The following is a 14,130-nucleotide window of genomic DNA, read 5'->3' as shown; positions in this document are numbered from 1 at the left end:
GGATTACAGGAAGGACAGGCTCCAGTCAGATTTAGCAAGGGCAGGTAGCAGTAGAGATAACCAGATGGTGTGGGGCAAGCATATGAATATAAACAACAAGAATATAAGTAAACCAAGGTTACTTGGCATCATCAGAACCCAATACTCCCACCATTGCAATTCCTGAACCCACCATCACACCAGAAAAGCAAGATTCAGATCTAAAATCATTTCTCATGATGATGATACAGGACTTTAAGAAAGACATAAATAGCACCCTCAAAGGAATACAGGAGAACACAGGTAAACAGCTAGAAGCCCTTCAAGAAGAAACAACAAAAAAAAAAGCCTTTAAAGAATTACAGGAAAACACAATCAAACAGGTGAAGGAAATGAGCAAAACCATCCAGAATCTAAAAATTGAAATAGAAACAATAAAGAAATGAGAGAGACAACCCTGAAGATAGAAAACCTAGGAGAGAAATCAGGAGTCATAGATGCAAGTATCGCCAACAGAATTCAAGAGATAGAAGAGAGAATATCAGGGGTAGAAGACACCATAGAAAATATTGACACAACAGTTAAAGAACATGGAAAAAGGAAAAAGCTCCTAACCCAAAACATCCAGGAAATCCAGGATGGAATGAGAAGACCAACCCTAAGAATAATAAGTATAGAAGAGAGTGAAGACTCCCAAGGTAATGGGCCAGTAAATATCTTCAACAAAATTACACAAGAAAACTTCCCTAACCTAAAGAAAGAAATGCCCATGAACATACAAGAAGCCTATAGAACACCAAATAGACTAGACCAGAAAAGAAATTCCTCCCATCACATAATAATAAAAACACCAAATGCACTAAACAAAGAAAGAATTTTAAAAGCAGTAAGGGAAAAAGGTCAAGTAACATATACAGGCAAGCCTATCAGAATTATGCCAGACTTCTCACCAGAGAGTATGAAAGCTAGAAGATCCTGGGCAGATGTCACACAGACCCTACAAGTACACAAATGCCAGCCTAGGCTACTATATCCAGCAAACCTCTCAATTATCATAGATGGAGAAAACAAGATATTCCATGACAAAACAAAATTTACACAATATCTTTCCACAAATCCAGCCCTACAAAGGATAATAGATGGAAAACATCAACATAAGAAGCAAAACTACACCCTAGAAGAAACAAGAAAGTAATCTTTCAATAAATCCACACAAACCTAATTCCACCTCTTACAACAAAAACAACAGGAAGTATTAGTTACTTTTTCTTAATATCTTAATATGAAAATTTATATTACCAACATATCCTAATTGATTGAGATCCAAAAATATGAGGAATTAGAAATTTGTTGATTGTCATCCAACGGTCTCTCTAATTTGGAAATTGAAGAGGTTCAATATTATACAATAAATATACACTTTCAGCTTGTTTGCTTGTGACACTGTCTTGTTTTGTACAAACATAAGAGTCGTGAGATCTTGCTTCTCCTATCTCAGCCTCTCTATTAGTAGTATTGTTTATTTCATGTTTTTACACTATACTATGTATATACAGCTTACATATTTTAAAAGTATTTATATACCCAAAAGAAATGTAGACAATTAAATTGGGAGGGGTTTTGTAAGAGAACAACAAAAAGTAAGACTGAATGCTTTGCTTAACGTTTGTAATGTAACTCTTGTATCAAGTTACCACAGTAAGAGCCAAGATTTTAAGCTCTACTAAATATAAAACAAACAAACAAAAACACTTTATATATTTATGTTCATTTAAGAAAATATTAATAGTAATGTATTATTTTGAAATATACAGTTAAAACATTTGGAATTATTTAAAATTTATATTGAGAAAAACATGTATTTTCAGTATTGTAACAGACAAGCAACTACATAAGATTGTTAAATTGATTGTTGTTTTATATCAAACAATTTTTATAATACTCATTTTTATTGTTATAATATTTAATAAATTTTAAAGACTATGACAAAAAAGATATTGTAGGTATTGAAGGGGGGTCTCTGGGAGGAGTTGTGGTACAAAAGGAAAACATTACTGTGATTTAATTCTATTTATTTAAAATATGTTTTTAAATGTTAATAAATTCAGATAAATTAAAATCATGTAACTTTTCTCACTAGAATGCAATAAAACTTAAAAAAAAATGTACCTTACTTTTCTATGTAAATGACTTGGTGATTATACCAGTGGATAACATTCCTTGAGAATGTTTAGCATAATTTTGCCTAAAATATGCAATGTTTAGTGTAATACAAAGATAAAGACAAAAAAAATTGATCAGCATTAAACTTGACAATACCGAAATTGTATTACTCTGAAATATTTAGAATTTCTTGGAATAATTTAATATGCTTGCTGTATTCAATCCTGGACTTCATAACAAAGCTAAAGAGCCATGTGTTTATATACATGTTTAGATTACTGAAAAGTTTAATGACATGAGAACAAACTTAGGATGCTAATTTCCCAGAGTAAAGCTGAGAAATTGGTAGAGTTGAAACCCTATCATTATTAGTTATCTGATTCTGAGAGGATTTACCTGTAGAGAGAACAGCCAAAAACCACACTAATAACCCGTTATTATTTTAGATAAAAACAAATTTTAAAACTACACTATAATATTATTGTTTATAATTTTTAACTGATGAAGTATATTCCAGATCATAGAGTTTTAATTTTACAGGAATTCATTGTGATAATTGTTTCAGTCCTATCATCTTTTATTTTCTTTGGTCCAAAACAGAGAAATTTTTAAGAACATTATCATGCATAATATATCTAACACCTTGGGAATATATTTTTAAAATATGATTTTGTTTTTATTAATTGCAAAATCTACTATTTGATATAGCAATGCCAGCTCCTCCATCTGCTATTTGATAAATAGAAAAACATAGTAACTTTATTCAATATTCATTAACAGTGTTAACCTCAATGATACTGAAGAAGTATTAAAATTAAAATTTGTTATTCAAATATGTAGTGATAGAAAGACATATTGGAGTTTACAATTTAACTGAAACTCCTTTATGCTTGACTCTTGTTTCTGAAACAAGATGTGTATCTCATTAGTGAGTAATTTCTCTCCAATTTCCCTGTTCAGGCACATGGAAAATTATAGACAATTCTTCTACATACCAATACCAAACTCAGAAGAGTACCAAGGATTTCAGCCTCAGGAGTTCTAGCCACTGCTAACCACTGATATGAGTACTTTCCCTTTTCTTTGTCATTTTTTATTTTGCTACATTTTTACTGCTGTTCTATTTTGACCCATAACACTTTCCACAGAGATTATTTTCTGTAACCTCTCTTTCAGTACCCTACAACTTTTATCTAGACTCTATTTCAATTGAAGTTCTATATCTGGGTTTCAAACAAAAAGGTTATTTCAACATTTATTTTGTTATTTGGGGACATGACATATTCACAAAGTATATTGTTATTTTATCATCATGAGTTCAAATTATTTCCTGGTAAGAATATCTGAATAGGTCTGTCTAAAATGCTAAATATGTGAATGAATTTATCATACTTTTTTTAGAATTTCCTAATGGACTATTGATTCAAATGATTGTTTGTAAGAGCAAGTGATTATAAATTGGGCGTCTTTTTGTTGTACTGGGGGCAGGCCACTACTGCGACCTGTGGCGCTCTCTCCCTGGTGCTGGGGCCTGGTGCTTCATGGTACATTAGTTACAAAGGAGGCAATGTATAAATTAGATATTTTATTGTTGGAAGGAGAAAATAGGTGGGTTAATTAGAGAGAAGGAAAGGAGAGGAAGGAGAGGAGAATAGAAGGAGAGAAAGAGAGAGAGAGAGAGAGAGAGAAAGGAAAGTAAAGAAAGCAAGAGAGCAAGAAGGCAAGAGAAGAGAACAGAGAGCAAGAGAGAGGAGGAAGAGGGCAAGAGAGCAAGAAAAAGAAAGGAAGAGAAGAAGCAAGAGAGGGAAGAGACAAAGAGCAAGAGAGCAAAGAGGGGGTAAACCTCCCCTTATATTTTTGGGGTGTGGCATGTCTGGCTGTGGTCAGATGACTGGGGATAGGTTCCAGCTAGAATGCTGGGAGCTTGGGGCATTGTCTCCTGCAGCTGTGAGGGGTTGTGACTGAAGCAGAAGCCAAAGACTTAGGAGTTATACTAGAGTTCCTTCTGCCCCCTGCAAGGAGAAAACTGCCCACTGAGGCTCCAGGGCTTACGGCCATTACTTGACTGAGCCTAAGTTGTCTGAACAGACCACTGCCCTACACTGCACCACATCTTTTGAATAACATCATTTCACGTAAGGAAAATGCATGATGACATCAAGCATTTCAGAATCAGTATTGAAATTCCTTGGATTAAATATGGATGATTTGAAAAATCTTCCTACAAATTATATATTTCTTATATTTTAAGTTAGAATAACATCTGTTTACTGGTGTTCCCAGTCTGACAATTATGTGAGGACATGGATGAGAACTGTTTAAGCCTAGCAGTGAATATCATCAATTGAGCAGATATCAGACATTTAAACTATATAATTACAAGTTTTAAAATATCAAGATTTCTATATATTTCACATTTATAACCTATAAAGTCCCAGATTATGGTGGAAAAAAAATAAGTTAAAATTTCTAAGATCTTGGAGGTTAATGAATGATTTTTCCCTTTGTGGCATACATAGCGCTCAGTGAAGTCTTCCACATATTGAGAAAATTTATTCATTCTGATTATCATTAAATGCCAGTTGAAGGAGGTACTTTCATTGGTTTACTCCTTTCTAGCGATTGATGTTGTTGAGGAAACATCACTAATGGTTCTTATTTTTCTTCATTGATGTTTAAGTGAGGGTCTCTTAAGGAACAAGAAAAGCTACAGAAGATCTTCATTGCAGGGTTAAGCTTGAAAATACCCAAAGAATCTGAAATTATTTTGAACAATTATGAGACATCCATGAATGTATATGGTATTAAACAAAAAGTACTCCAAGAAAGCCCAAACTACCACCTCTATCACTACCACCATCAACAACAAGAACAAAAACAAAAATAAACAACAAGCTTCACAAGGGATTTAGATTTGTCACATGCAACATTATGGAGGAAGTGTATACAAATATTAATGACTACAAGGCCACACAAGGTGGATAGAAGAGTTGAGGAACCAATGAAAATTTTGTCAGCAAGACAATGTACTTACAAACAGGAGCCTAGCATGGCTGCTCTTTGAGAGGCCCAACAAGCAGCTGCCTGAGATAGAAGCAGGTACTCACATATAACCAATGGTCTAAAGTAGGGGACCCCTATGGTTGAATTAGGGAAAGGCTGGAAGAAGTCAAGGAGGAGCAATCCCATAGGAAGACCAGCAGTCTCTCCTAACCTGGACTCCTGAAAACTCAGACACTGAGCCACCAACCAGGCACATTCACTAGTTGATATGAGGCCCCCGACACATATACAGCAGAGGACTGGTCTGGCCTCAGCGAAAGAAGATGCACCTAACCCTTGACAGACTTGAGGCTGCAGGGAATGGGGAGGTCTGGTGGTGGGGGCAATGTGTGGGTGAGGAGGTGGGGACATCCTCTTTAAGTTGGGGTAGGAGGAATGGGATGGGGAAAATGAGAGTTAGAAAACAACAGGACTGTAAAAAAAGATTAAAGATAATAAAAAAATACATTTCTTAAGGGTGAAAAAAAAGAAGAGTCTCAAAGACTATGCCCACTTAACTTTGTAAAAGAAGATACCGAAGAACATCAAATATTACTGATGAGATAATTTTGAATATGAGACAACTGAAATGATTGAAATCATGACTGAGAAAGGATGTCAGGCAAAAACATGCTTTGTTGTTGTAATCTATGATAAACCACAACTATATGGGTGAGATTGACATTTGGAAACACACCCTTGTGAATGGTCAGAGTTGTGCAGTGAGACTACCTCATGAAATCAAAAGATGGCTAGTGTTTCACCCAAACAAAGAGGTTAAAGTCTTTCTAGAATTATTGGTAGTGATTATGGAGGTAGTCTTAGTGGCAAAGACCGTTTGGTTGTAGAGACAATTTCAGTGGTCTTCATGGCTTTGGTAACAACTAGGTCATGGTGAATATGGTAGCACTGGAGATGGTTATCATGTTTGATAATGATCGAAGCAATTTTAGTGGTACCGAAGTCACAATGATTTTGGCAGTTACAACAAACAGGCTTAAAATATTGGATATTAATAAAGTGTAAAATAAAGGACTTAAAAAAGAGTATGTAGGCTGGGCAGTGGTAGTACATGCTTTTAATCCCAGCACTTGGGAAGCAGAGACAGGCAGATTTCTGAATTAGAGGCCAGCCTGGTCTACAGAGTGAGTTCCAGGACAGCCAGGGCTACACAGAGAAGCCCTGTCTCAAAAAAACCAAAAACCCAAAAAACCAAAAAACAAAAAACCAAACCAAACAAAATAAAACAAAACAAACAAACAAACAAAAAAACAAAAAGAGAAACAAAAAAAAAGAAAGAAAGAAAAGAAAAGAAAAAAGCGTATATGGGTCCGAATTTGTGCCCATCACTGGACCTCCTTTTCCTCAGTCTCTTCTCCACTTGCAGTTGTTTTAGAGAGAAACATCTGGGTCAGAGGTTTTGACTGTGGGATGATAACTCCATCCCTCCACTTGATGCCTTGTCTTTCTACTGGAGGTAGGCTCTATGAATTCCCTCTCCCCACTCTTGAGCCCCAAGGAATAGGGATGTGTGGAGGTGTGGGGACATCCTCATGGAGATGGAGAGGAGGAATGGAATGAATGGAACTGCTGGAGGGAAAAATGGGAGGGGTATAAAGACTAGACTGTAAAAAAATAAATAAGATAATAAAAAAGGGTATGTGTACTAGTGAAAGTATGAACATTGTTACATGTAAGATGTGTTAAATGTAAGATGTGTGGAGGAAAATTCCTGCATCAAGCTTTCTGTACAATGCATTTCCTTTTCACACCATATGAATGTTTGTGAGGTAGACTACTTTAAAAGAACTGTAGTTCTCTTTGAACCATCTTATAATTACTGTGGTACCAATTCACCAAACAAATTTTTTATTATATTAAACATATTTAAATATGCCTTCTCTAACATTTTATATTGTACCCATAGGAAATTTAGTTAAAACATATTTTAAATAGTAATCTAATTAAACTAAAATATGTTCTGTAGCTTAAGAAATAGCATTGCTTAATCATCATAGGAATACGTTATTACAACAGCTCTGAGCATTTCATAAGACTCTAAAAGCATTTGTACAGTTGCAAACATAAGCACAAGCAATCAACCAAAATATTTGAACTTTTCTGTATAAAGTTTTGGGAATTTTATGTTGTTAATCTTCCCATGCTGCAAGAAACTATGTTTATTATTTGTACTTGAAATACATAAATCTAATGCTTTGGTAGTAACAGACTCAAGAGATTATCTTTCCTATTCATAAAGTTTCATTTCCTAAAATGTAAAGAGACAAGCCATCAGATACAACTTTAGATTTATCTTTCATACGAATTTTATATTCCACTGAACACACTGTGCAATATTTCATTTTGATTTATGAATTTAAGGCTTTTTTAATTTTAAAAAGTCATTTAAATGTTGAGTTGATATTTTTTTTCTATTTTAAAACATTTTGATATGTGAGTATATTTTGAACATTTGTTTCACTGCCTCTCAGCTCATGTCCTGTGCACACCAACATCTTACCCACTCAATATCATGCCAAAATCTCTTTTGATCATTTATGAAGTGTAGTTTGTGTTATCCATGTACTCTTGCATACAGGGCCCACCATTTTTTTTGTTACCCTACTAGGGAATAAATTGTTACTAAACAAAACAAAGTAAAACAAAAGAAAACAAAAGAAAAAACAACAAAAACAAACCTAACTCATTATCTGCCAGAAACTATAACTTTAGGCATCCAAGTGCATCTACTCTGTCAACATTGAAACTTTGTATGGCTTAAGATTGCATAGGATTTTTGCCTGCTGTCACAACTGGTATGGGTTCATATGCACAACAGTTTTGTTATTTCCAGGAAAATATTTCCTTATCAACCTCATATTGCATGGTCATACTAGATGGTAAGATCTGTCCTTACCCTCTTCTATGATGATGCTGCAGAGCTGAGGAGAAGAATTAAGTATATATGTCCTATTGAGGCATAAATAAAGCATGGATTCTTAGTCTCTGCACATTGACCAAATGTATACCTTTATGTTAATTACAACCTACTACAGGGGAAAATAGACTCAGATATGGGTTTAGAGATTCACTAATCTATGAACATAGTAGTAGGTTGTTGGAAATCAGCTTGATATAGTATCCATATAGGAGATGGGTTGTACTAGAATCCACTCAAGAAAAATATCAATTGCCTGAAGTACTTGGCTTTCTTTGAGAACTGACTTACTAATAACTCAGAAAGAAAAAGGTAATCCATTCCTGGTGTGGAACTTATTACTTAGCCTGCTGTTTTGGTAGAACTAATGTCATCTTAAAAATTTCTGCTTCAAGTTAGGAATATTAGATAGGTTTCTGCTTTATATGCTTACATAAATTTGGATCATTTATCCATGAAAATACAGTGGTACTTTGATGTAGGAATTGATCTGTTTATTAATCACTAGACCCTTCATGTAATTCCATGATCATTATTTCACTGGTACTATGGTCACTATGTATTTTAAAGGTAAATTTGTAATGTGTCTAAATATATGACAGTTAAGTTAAATTACATTATTAAAAATCTTCACTTCTTTATTATTATCAGATATATAATTGAGGAAAAATAACTTCAACTTAGAGGGTTATTTATTCTGTTTATATTATCATGTTTGATGTTTGTAAGTAAAATTTTATTATTTGCAAATATCTGCTTTTAATATGAAAGGTAGTAATTGTCTTGTTCTCCTCCTTCCCCAAGATAACAAATCTTCTTTTCTGATAATTTCATGTTGTTCACATATCATTAAAGTGTTTTTACTTAGGTTTCTGGTACTAAATATTCCAGGAGAAAGATTTCATAAAGTAAACTTTATATAGATAGATCATAAAATTAATCTATCTGTAACTTGTTTTAAAAAGTGTATTGGAGACTTCAACTCCATCACTTTCTTGTGTGTGTTCCTAGAGGACAAAATTATTATAGATTTTAATGGAAATGCTTTAATCATATCAGTACTATTTTAGCCTAAGTAATTTTTGACATTTCTTTCTTTCTTTCAGATCATATACTCTGGTCATTGACTACTGAAGGTCATGAAACACTGTCTTCCTAATACAGTTGAGAATAGTAATTTTAAGTATGGCCTGTGTCAACCAAAATTATTTGTTAAAGACATCTCTAGGAAATTTTATTGCAATATATTTATATATACAAGTAAGGTCACTCAGTGAAATTGAAATTATTGCATTTTGATTTGTAAAGTCATACCAAGATAAGGCAATTGTAAGTAAGGCAAAGTAACTATCAAACAGATAAATTGTAACATGACTTCAAATCGAAAAATTTTAAAGATTTTTGAGCTTCACAGATGAGAATTAATTTATTTTCTTTCTATTAATGTATAACATAAAATTACATTTAAATAAAATTTAAAAATAAGACAGCTGAAAAATTATTATTTTCAATGTGTTTACAGTTGTATGTAGTGTTAAGTTTGTATAAGTGTTCTGGATAGATCCATTTCTTCATTCACCCAATGAGAGGAAAGCCTAATGGGAATCAGGAATACCCAGAAAGCTTGGGCTCATGAGGTCTCTAGCTTAGATCACACAAATAGTAAATGAAGCTAGGGAGGAAGAGACTTGAGAGAAGCATATTGCACAAGCGTTGAGTTTTCCTAAGTGGATACCTTTGCACTGGGACATTTTCAGTGATGTGGCTACCTTCACTTCACTCATAATTCTGTTAGCAACTTTGATAATTCACTAGTTCACCAACCTGTACTTGTCTGGAATAATTTCTTTGGTATACTGTTACACCTTCTGTCTGGTGTGAACAAAAATATTCTAGGGAAATTTGTCTAATTATATTGCCTCAACAATAATTTAATGAAATATTTCCTCATTATAAAGTAAGTAAAAACATTGGAGAAATTATATTCAAGACTTTCTGATCACCTAATTGAATAAAGCTCATTTTTAGGTTAGTATAAAGCACATTAGAAATGTAAACTTTAGGTAGTTGCTATTCTATAGAGATCAGTGTCTAACCAATCACAGTTGTAAACAGTTTTGCCCCCCAATTTGCTATGCAATGTAGAAGGCAAGTAAGAGCAAATTCCTTATTTTAGATCATCAAAAATGTTTGAACATCATATTACAATTTAGTTCTCATGTGTCTTATATTCAGAATAAGGTTCAAAACAAATGTGACCTCAGAATTCTCTTATATAGCTTTTAAAACTAGAAGAAAACAGAAGGTTGTGCATAATATTTGAATATTATTTTCCCAAGCATGTATTTCTGGTTAAAAGGTTGGTAAATAGATCTGCATAAATTAAAAATTAATCAGAAGTACAGTAAACTTTTGACTTCTGTTTATCTCAAAATATGATTATAGGTTTCCACATTGCAACATACACAGTGCCTTAAAAGTTTTATATCTTGCAGTAAAACATAATTGGGAGATAGAAATTGAACATAATATTGATTTTCAAATCATTCTCAACTCCACATATTGGAAGGCAAGTTTATTGTATATAAAATATTAAATTTCAAATAACTTTTCTAATACTATAGAAATAATAAATTCCCCATGCATCTTCCTGTTTATTATTTAAGAAGCACATGTATCAAAGATTACTACATGTATTAAAATATACATGTATTTATTGATTGTACAGTGATGTTTTGTTAAATGAACATATGCTATGAATGTATAACTCAATTATTTTTATTTTATAGCTAAAGCAAAGGTTACAAATGATCACTTTAAAATTTCAAAATTTGAATTCCTTAGGTATCCAAACATGTTTGACTACTCTTAAAGCTGAAATCCAATGAAGCTCTGATTTCTGACTTTTAAATTTTCTTGCAGAAAACTTGAAGGATATATAGTCTGAGAAAGCAGCTAATGGCTTCATCAAGAAGAACCTTCCTCTGAAAGATCATTTTTCCCACATTACTTTTCGCATTGACTTGGTACTATAGTACTGAGCATCACAGGGCTAAGCAGGAGTACATATGTATTAGGTACTACCGTGATTAAGGTTACTCGTATACTCAGGTATCAGGTGTGCCAAGGAAACAACATATTTTTCTTCAACAGTTTCTACAGAGAATAAGTAGACACAATTTCTCAGTTATCAGAAGGAAAATAAAATTCATTTTAATGGATTCTACACAGTCAATATTCCTAACTAAAAAGAAAAAAAAAACAGCAAAATAATTTAATTTAGATACATACTTCTGAATAATAAACAGTTTATTTCAAAAAATAAAAATAAACAGTTTATTTCATCATTGCTTTTGAATATGTCAGCTCTAAGAATAATGAGCAGAACACATCACAATAAAATCTATTCATCGCTAGATCCTTATAATACCAAAAAATATAAAGTTTCCATGAAAAAAATTAGTGGTATAGAAAAGCAAGTCTCCATACCTCATAATAAGCAACCAAGAGTAATCATAATAACAAGTTAATTTAGAAACTGAATAGTTAAAATTATTGTGTTGCTGCATCTCTTATTATATAATAATCCTGTATTACTTTAAACATTGTCTGAGTGTCAATCAAACCTGTATAGTAATTTTCAAATGAACATTTCTCTGACATAGACTAACATGTTATACAAGCTGTACATATTTCATTTAATTTGCAAATTTATAATAAAATTAGTATTTCTTCAATTTCTACTAGTATAGAATAGAATGAATTTTCTTGCAGGAAAACATATATGTACATTCTTATCTTTAAGGAAAGCATTCATATTAGTCTGAATTAAATTATTAAACATTCCCCTGTTTTGTTAACAACTATTAGTTTCGACCAGATTTTCTATTTGTGTTGACAATTTTTAAAGCAATTCAATATATAATAGAAACATGAATATTATTTGAGATATTTTGATTTATTTCAATTTACTAATTATATTACAAATTCTTATCAAACATTAATTTTTAATATTAAACTATATTAGTTATTAATCTCTAGAGGAATAGAATAGAGGATTGCCTGGTCTGGCCTCAGTCAGAGAAGAGGCACATAACCCTCCAGAGACTTGATACCCAGGGAGTGGGGAGGCCTGGCAGGGGAAGAGGGTTTGAGGGGTATGGAAGTAAGGACACCCTCCTGGACACAGAAGGGAGGAGGAATCGGGTGAGGAATTATTATCCTGGGAGGGGTGTAACAACAGGGCTGTAAAAAATTTAAAGTAGTAAGAATAAGAATAAAAATAAGAATAAGAATAAGAATAATGTTTAAAACTGTTAATCATTAGGATACACACACACACAGACACACACACACACACACATCATATTCTATGAACTCACACACTTACTAGTACATACATATACACAAACATATAAATAGAGTTAGACCAACAGATTCCAAAAAGCTAACAGTAGTTTTTCCCCAGCAAATAAAATTACAGACACCATTCTTTATGAAAACTTATGCAATCAAATTATTGCAATTATACCAAATTTTGGGATATTTTTTCAAAACTGTTTTTTAAAAAACTCTGTAGTAAAATGATAGTTATAGCCTTTGTAGCCATTATGAATTTATCAGTACTGAGAATATTTCATGTTACCAATACAAATGATTTAAATCATTTAAGATGAATAATTGTTTTTATTTTGACTAAATATTTTCTGATATTTCTGTTTCCTTATAAAAATTCATTCTCAAAATTTTCCCATAAATGAGTGAACATGCTTGAGAATGTGGTAAAACAATTATCAATTATTGAAAAATAATAAATATATTTATTTATCAGAACAAAACTGTTTTAGCTGTGCCATATACTTTGGCTTCATTTAATTGACATTCCTAGTGAAATTAAATATTAATAAGAAAAATCATCTTTTAACTTTTGTATATTATACAAGTAAAGATGGTATATTTCAGTAGAATAGACATAGGTATATGTAATAAAACAATTATATAAATAAATTACCATGTTTATGCAGCTATAAAATAAAGTCCTTAAGCTGAAGTAGTCTTGCTCTGATCATTTTTGCGACTGAAACCTCTTCCTTTGATTTTATTACTGGCTTTAAAGATCCATACCCTTAACAGAATATCCTAATCAAGAAAATAAGAATGTTGAAGGATTCTGCCATGAAGAAACATAAAAAACTTATTTTTTTAAATTTGCTTTTCCTGGTTTCCTGTAAATGAAATAAAATGAGGAAATATCAATTTATTATTATATTACTCTTTCAGTGGTTTTCAATCTTGACACTTGTCAAACATGACTCATATACTCCATCAATCACTGGTCATTACTGAAGACACAAAGCAAAACATAACATATTTAAAGTAATTTCCAAGGGTTTCTAGTGTTGAAAATCCAATGTTATTAGGGACAATTCTTGCTAAATGACCTTAACTAGTTTTAAAGATTGTAAGAATATCAAATATCTGTCTCACATGAAAGCTGAGACTAACCAAGTTCATCTATTTGATGTCATTGGGTTTAAAATATGCATGAAGTTATTATAAAATCAAATGTAAGAAAACATTAAATATCCTGTTTCTTTACAATTTTAGATACAAAATAAACTGAGGATCTTGTCCTTAGCCACATGACCAATAAAAATCTTAAGTCTGATGTAGAATTTTTACATTTCATAGGTTAGTATATACCAAGAAGTACATCTTGAAAAAATTTGTTACTTTATTTTAACTACTGAAAAAATAACTTAAAAGTAAATTTTTCTTCAGAGACTTGAAGTTTTTATCATGCAGATCTGTCACTTTCTTGGTTAGAGTTATACAAAGACCCTGACATTCCCTCCTTACACCAATCAGAATGACAAAGTGCTAGTAGCTTCCAGTCTTAGAGAGGGTAGTGGTTGGGGCACATAGTAGGACTACAGTGTGTCTTTAAAGTCTGAGGGTCTATGGAAGGTCTAGCTCTCTAACTATACTAAAATGCTGATGATAACGTT

General features: G+C 32.3%; 1 long non-coding RNA gene across 1 annotated transcript in view; it reads left to right on the top strand.

Annotated features, from left to right (window-relative positions):
• Nucleotides 1-9,262, top strand: part of LOC116086516 — a 36,906-nt gene extending 27,644 nt beyond the window's left edge. Inside the window, exon 5 of the long non-coding RNA XR_004116973.1 lies at nucleotides 9,229-9,262. This is a non-coding gene — a long non-coding RNA (uncharacterized LOC116086516). The remainder of the gene's footprint in view (nucleotides 1-9,228) is intronic.
• Nucleotides 9,263-14,130: the final 4,868 nt, after the last annotated feature.

This window comes from Mastomys coucha, unplaced genomic scaffold (assembly GCF_008632895.1).
Source record: "Mastomys coucha isolate ucsf_1 unplaced genomic scaffold, UCSF_Mcou_1 pScaffold12, whole genome shotgun sequence".
NCBI classification, from domain to species: Eukaryota; Metazoa; Chordata; class Mammalia; order Rodentia; family Muridae; genus Mastomys; species Mastomys coucha.
The sequence above is the reverse complement of the archived record's forward strand: the minus strand, read 5'-3'. Positions and strand labels throughout refer to the sequence as shown.